The 7,102-nt window shown below is 42.0% G+C and overlaps 1 long non-coding RNA gene across 3 annotated transcripts; it reads right to left on the reverse strand.

The window, feature by feature from the left end:
• Positions 1-4,784: 4,784 nt before the first annotated feature.
• LOC119293697 lies at positions 4,785-6,791 on the reverse strand. 3 transcript variants are annotated; one of them, XR_005143184.1, is made up of 4 exons: positions 6,241-6,791; positions 5,394-6,132; positions 5,243-5,326; positions 4,785-5,171 (listed from the first exon to the last, which is right to left on the reverse strand). It is a non-coding gene; the product is annotated as an uncharacterized LOC119293697 (long non-coding RNA). The 3 variants fall into 3 exon arrangements; XR_005143183.1 differs by having other exon boundaries at positions 5,243-6,132; XR_005143185.1 differs by having other exon boundaries at positions 4,785-5,479; positions 5,556-6,132; positions 6,241-6,786.
• Between the last annotated feature and the right edge of the window lie 311 nt (positions 6,792-7,102).

Genomic DNA, 7,102 nt, shown 5'->3' on the forward strand with positions numbered 1-7,102 from the left:
CGTAACCGCACTTTATTCGATATGGTGCGATCTATGATGTCTCTTACTGATTTACCACTATCATTTTTGGGTTATGCATTAGAGACAGTTGCATTCACTTTAAATAGGGCACCATCAAACTCCGTTGAGACGACACCATATGAACTTTGGTTTGGTAGCAAACCTGAGCTGTCGTTTCTTAAAGTTTGGGGATGCAATGCTTATGTCAAAAAGCTTCAGCCCGATAAGCTTGAACCCAAATCGAAGAAATGTGTCTTCATAAGATACCCTAAGGAAACAATTGGGTACACCTTCTACCACAAGTCCAAAGGCAAGTTTTTTGTTGCTAAGAACGGAATCTTTCTAGAGGAGTTTCTCTCGAAAGAAGTGAGTGCGAGGAAAGTAGAACTTGATGAGGTAATTGTACCTACTCTCAATTTGGAAAGTAGCTCATCCGAGAAATCTGTTCCCGTGATGCCTACACCAACTGGAGAGGAAACTAATGATAAAGATCATGAAACTTCAGATCAAGTTGCTACAGAACCTCGTAGGTCAAGCAGAGCATGATCCGCACCAGAGTGGTACGGTAATCCTGTTCTGGAAGTCATGTTACTTGACCATGACGAACCTACGAACTATGAAGAAGCTATGATGAGCCCGGATTCCGACAGATGGCTTGAGGCCATGAAATCAGAGATAGGATCCATGTATGAGAACAAAGTGTGGACTTTGGTGGACTTGCCCGATCGACAAATCATTGAGAATAAATGGATCTTCAAGAGGAGGACGGACATAGATGGTAGTGTTACTATCTACAAAGCTCGACTTGTCGCAAAAAGGTTTTCGACAAGTTCAAGGTGTTGACTACAATGAGATTTTCTCAACCGTAGAGATGCTTAAATCCGCCCGAATCATGTTAGCAATTACCATATTTTATGAAATCTGGCAAATGGATGTCAAAACTGCATTCCTGAAATCAATATCTCTAAGAAGAGTTGTATATGATGCCACCAGAAGGTTTTGTCAATCTTAAAGGTGCTAACAAGGTGTGCAAGCTCCAGCGATCCATTTATGGACTGGTGCAAGCATCTCGGAGTTGGAATATACACTTTGATGAGTTGATCAAAGCATATAATTTTATACAGACTTGTAGAGAACCCTGTATTTAAAACAAAGTGAGTGGGAGCACTACATCCTTTCTGATAAGTATATGTGAATGACATATTATTGATCGGAAATGATGTAGAATTTTCTGGAAAGCATAAAGGAGAGTTTTAAAGGAGTTTTTCAAAGAAATACCTCGGTGAAGCTTCTTACATATTGGGCATCAAGATCTATAGAGATAGATCAAGACGCTTGATAAGTTTTTTTAATGAGTACATACCTTGACAAGATTTTGAAAGAGTTCAAAATGGATCAGTCAAAGAAGGAGTTCTTGCCTGTATTACAAGGTGTAAAGTTGAGTAAGACTCAAAGCCCGACCATGGCAGAAGATAGAAAGAGAATGAAAGTCATTCCCTATGCCTCAGTCATAGGTTCTATAAAGTATGCCATGCTATGTACCAGACCAGTTATGTGCCTTGCTATGAGTTTGGCAAGGGGGAAGATAGTGATCCAGGAGTGGATCACTGGATAGCTGTCAAAGTTATCTTTAGTTACCTAAGTGGACTAAGGAAATATTTCTCGGTTATGAAGGTGATAAAGAGTTCATCGTAAAGAGTTACGTCGATGCAAGCTTTTACACTGATCCAGATGACTCTAAGTCTCAATCTGGATACATATTGAAAATGGGAGCAATTAGCTAGAGTAGTTCCTTGCAGAGCACTCTGGACATAATTTTTTTTCAAAATACATACGGATCTAAATGTGGCAGACCTGTTGACTACACTTCTCTCACAAGCAAAACATGATCACACCTTAGTACTCTTTGGGTGTTAATCACATCGCGATGTGAACTAGATTATTGACTCTAGTAAACCCTTTGGGTGTTGGTCACATGACGATGTGAACTATGGGTGTTAATCACATGGTGATGTGAACTATTGGTGTTAAATCACATGGCGTTGTGAACTAGATTATTGACTCTAGTGTAAGTGGGAGACTGAAGGAAATATGCCCTAGAGGCAATAATAAAGTTGTTATTTTATATTTCCTTATATCATGATAAATGTTTATTGTTCATGCTACAATTGTATTAACTAGAAACTTGATACATGTGTGGATACATAGACAAAACACCGTGTCCCTAGTAAGCCTCTACTAGACTAGCTCGTTAATCAAAGATGGTTAAGTTTCCTAACCATAGACATGTGTTGTCATTTGTTGAACGGGATCACATCATTAGGTGAATGATGTGATGGACAAGACTCATCCATTAGCTTAGCATAATGATCATTCTATTTTATTGCTACTGCTTTCTTTATGTCAAATATATATTCCTCTGACTATGAGATTATGCAACTCCTGAACACCAGATAAATGTCTTGTGTGCTATCAAACGTCACGACGTAACTGGATGATTATAAAGATGCTCTACAGGTATTTCCGAAGGTGTTTTTTGGGTTGGCATAGATCGAGATTAGGATTTGTCACTCCGAGTATTGGACAGGTATCTTTGGGCCCTCTTGGTAATGCACATCATATGAAGCCTTGGAAGCAATGTGACTAATGAGTTAGTTACGGGATGATGCATTACGGAACGAGTAAAGAGACTTGCCGGTAACGATATTGAACTAGGTATGAAGATACCGACGATCGAATCTCGGGCAAATAACATACCGATGACAAAGGGAATAACATATGTTGACATTGCGGTTCGACTGATAAAGATCTTCAAAGAATATGTGGGAACCAATATGAGCATGCAGGTTCCGCTATTGGTTATTGACCGGAGAGGTGTCTCAGTCATGTCTACATAGTTCTCGAACGCGTAGGGTCCGCACGCTTAACGTTTGATGACGATATGTATTATATGAGTTATGTGTTTTGGTGACCGAAGATTGTTCGGAGTCCCGGATGAGATCACGAACATGACGAGGAGTCTCGAAATGGTCGAGAGATAAAGATTGATATATTGGAAGGTTATATACGGACACTAGAATGGTTCCGAAGAGGTTCGGAGATTTTTTGGAGTATCGGGAGGTTACCGAAACCCCCCGAGAAAGTTAATGGGCCTCATGGGCCATAGTGGAGAGGAGGAGGCAGGCCACTGGAGGTGGCGCGCACCCCCAAGCCAATCCGAATTGGACAAGGGGTGGGGGCGCGGCCCCCCTTTCCTTCTCCCTGTCCACCTCTTTCCCCTTTCCCCCTCTCCGTAAGAAGGAAAAAGAGGGGGGGGGGGGGGCGAATCCTACTAGGAGTGGAGTCCTACTAGGACTCCCCCCTCCTTGACGCGTCCCTTGTGGCCGGCCTCCTCGCCTCCTCCTTTATATACGGGGGCAGGGGGGCACCCCAAAGCATATCAATTGTCTTAGCCGTGTGCGGTGCCCCGCTCCACCGTTTAATCCTCCGATCACATTGTAGTAGAGCTTAGGCGAAGCCCTGCGTGGATCACTTCACAAACACCGTCATCACGCCGTTGTGCTGACGGAACTCATTGACTCCTTCGTGCCTCTACTGGATCAAGAGTTCGAGGGACGTCATCGAGCTGAACGTGTACAGAACTCGAAGGTGCCGTACGTTCGGTACTTCATCGGTAGATTTGAGAAGACATTCGACTACATCAACCGTGTTAAATTAACGCTTCCGCTTTCGGTCTACGAGGGTATGTCGACACACTCTCCCCCTCTTCATGCTATGCATCTCCTAGATGGATCTTACGTGAGCGTAGGATTTGTTTTGAAATTGCATGCCATGTTTCCCAACACAAGAAACAATGACATCATGCAGAGCTCTCTCCCTGCCATGCTTCCATTGCCTGGAACATCTCATGTGTCTAAAGATTCTACAATGTCAGATGTTGATATAACTGGTGAAATCTTGGGGTACCCTGATAGCATGCTGATAGATACTACTATGTCCTGTAAGCATCACAAACCTGACACTCCTGTGGTGGTTTCTGATGTTCGTTGTAGTACTTGCTCCACTAGGTACCTGGGTTTCAGACCCCTCTCTATTAGAAAACAGAGCAAAGAAATCTTTGTCAAGCCAAGAATGGTTCCATTAGTGTGCCCTTTGGAAAATCAATCCGTTTTTTCAAGTAACCCCCCCCCCCCAAGACCGATCCCTCTCATGCAGCATTGGGGAGTGAACGATTGTGGAAGACCATCGAATGGCGTCTGGCAACTTGGAGAACCCTGCTCCATAGTTGCAACACTGGAATTGAATAAACTAGAAGGAAACCCCTCGCGTTGCTGCGGGAATTTTAGTGCATAGATTGTGAGTTTCATGAAAGTAAAATGCTAATTTCAGCCAATCCTATCTAAAATGAAACAAATAATGGGTGGGGTAGGATCATACATGCATATGAATCCAGAAATGTACTCCCTCCATTCCACAATACATGCCTTCCATTTGTCAAAATATAGACGTATCTAGACATACTATAGTATATAGGTACATTCATTTTTGAACAAATGGAAGTCAAGTATTTTGGAACGGAGGGAGTATATAATTTGCTTAGAAACAATTATAGTTGGACCAAACAACCAGATGAAACTTTGCTTGGGTTGCTCAAGCTTTTGGCAAATGTGAACAGTATATACACATGGAAATTGCATGGCAGAAATTATGATAAGTATGAACTATTACAGTACAAAATGTTATTATATTTTGCACAACACTTTGTCTATCCAAACCAAAATTACAATAACATTTAATCACCAAGCAAGATATCGTATACCACTTTCATCATAGATATTTTTTGGTACGTAAGAACAAACTGATTTGCCAGCAAAGCTATGCTAATAACAAATTCTCTGGAGACTTCAATGGCTGAAAGTTTGCAACATAGTAGTATGCGAATATAGATAAAAAATGAAGAATTTATGTAGCTTACGGAGCAATGCTCAATACAAAGAAAAACAGTAAAATCATATGCATAATATGGTGATATTGGTAGTTTGTTACTTTTACCAGCAAAGAAGATAATTTGTGTATGAAATGAACCAAATTCTAGTTACTTGACGTCCAAACTATTCCAGTTGACGGCCTTCCTCATGCAGCCTTGGTCCAAGCTAGCAAGCTCATCTTTCCTATTAGGGTTGAACAACAAACCAAATTAAATGCAGTTAGCCTCAGCTTATGGACTTAACTAAAACCTCACCTTTGACAGTCCAATGGGCTATGTTCTGTGGCACAACACATACATACAGGTATTCCCTTAATTATTAATTTATGCTCAATAACTCTGCAGATTGAAATGCAGTTAGCCTCGGCTTATGGACTTAAATGGTCTAGTATAAACTTTTACCTACCTTGTGATGACGGGGGATTTTCACAATCACATCATAACCCAAAAAAGGATAGAGATGGGCAGAGACCATGAGATCGCCATAATTAACTAAGCACGACAAACATACAAATGAAAAGTATCGTCAAGCATAAACTGGGGAATTGACATTCATCACGTGCCTTACCAAAATTGGTTGTGCCAATCTCACATTAGAAGGCTGTGCCAAGACCAGGATTAGATGTTGATGCAATGCATATGCATAGATTGCGGTGGGAGCAAGCTCGAGTAGCGCAGCTCCACTGCTCCAATGTGAGCTCCTTTTGTTTGGATACGGCTTGCCAACGGGCAAGAGGAGGCAGTGAAGCATGTTTCAGTTGTGAAGCACGACATATCATAAAGCATTGAGCAACTACATTGAACAAAGCATCTTCAAAAAATCAGTGGTAAAAGCGTGTTTCAGTTGTGAAGCACGACATATCATAAAGCATTGAGCAACTACATCGAACAAAGCATCTCCAAAAAATCAGTGGTAAAAGTCTCACTTCAGTTATGTGGTCTCACCAAAAAATGATGAATGGGTTACCTTTGCCACACCAGACACGATCACTATCTGTGGCCATTAATGTTACCTCACTTTCATCTTATTCATTCCGTTTTCCTTCAATAACACAATATTGGTAGGTCGACGAAAAATATAGATCAAAACTGCTCCTGGAAATATAGATCAAAACTGCTCTGAATAAAATCCAAATCTGATTAAACTGCAAGAGGACAGAACAGATCATTCAGTCCATAATTTCAATGACCTTCGGATTTGGTGACGTAAAAGTAATTAGGGAAAGAGTAATACATTACTGAATCCCACCTACCTTACTGACGGGAACATTGACGCCAATGGTAATGTTTCGGTCTGATTGAGAGAGCATAACGGACATGAGTAAAGAAAAGAGAATAGTTTGATAGAGCGGCAAGTAGAGCCCAGCTGCAAGGAGCCCCTCGTATTCTCTCCTGTCACAGGCTCACAGCCACACCAACCAGATCGATAGATCGTTGTTCTTCACGCCAGCGCAAAGGGAGGAGCGGCTGAGGGGCTGCATGACGGGCTGTACGACTGAGGGGCAAAGCCGACGCAGGGCGCCGGCGAAGCGATCTCATCCGGGCGAACCCTCGAGGCCCATCTTGGCGCCGAAGATCTATTCCGGCGGCTAGGAGTTAGGACTCGATCAAGAATAGAATAGGTGGGATTGGAAGATGAGATGCGCGGACCCGATCTATTCATTTGAGAGAAAATATGGTGGGGAGATGAGACAATGCATCTAGGCTAGTGCCCTTGGAAGAGGAAACAATTTCAGTCGAGCCTTCAGTCGGATACTCGGATGTTACATTCGAAACATAACTGCTCGCTGAGAAGACAAAAAATATAGGAAGGAGTGGTGGTTCCTCCTCCAGTAGTGCTGGTAACCGAAAACTAACGTATGTGGCCATTATTTTTTACGCTGGTTAACTTGTGGCTGGTCCCTCCCGTAAGTGGGTGAATAAATGATGATGTGGCTGGGCTAATAATGTGGACAGCTTGTATGTCAAGAGAAATAGGATAGTGGGAATGAACTATTTAGGTATTATAGATTTGGTTCCTTTTATACCTTTGGTGTTTAAACTGGTCTCATTTTGGTTCATTCCCGAACCCTTTATTATTAACTTATAAGTGTGGAAGTCCTGAACCTTAATTTA

Source organism: Triticum dicoccoides, chromosome 4B (genome assembly GCF_002162155.2).
Source record: "Triticum dicoccoides isolate Atlit2015 ecotype Zavitan chromosome 4B, WEW_v2.0, whole genome shotgun sequence".
NCBI classification, from domain to species: domain Eukaryota; kingdom Viridiplantae; phylum Streptophyta; class Magnoliopsida; order Poales; family Poaceae; genus Triticum; species Triticum dicoccoides.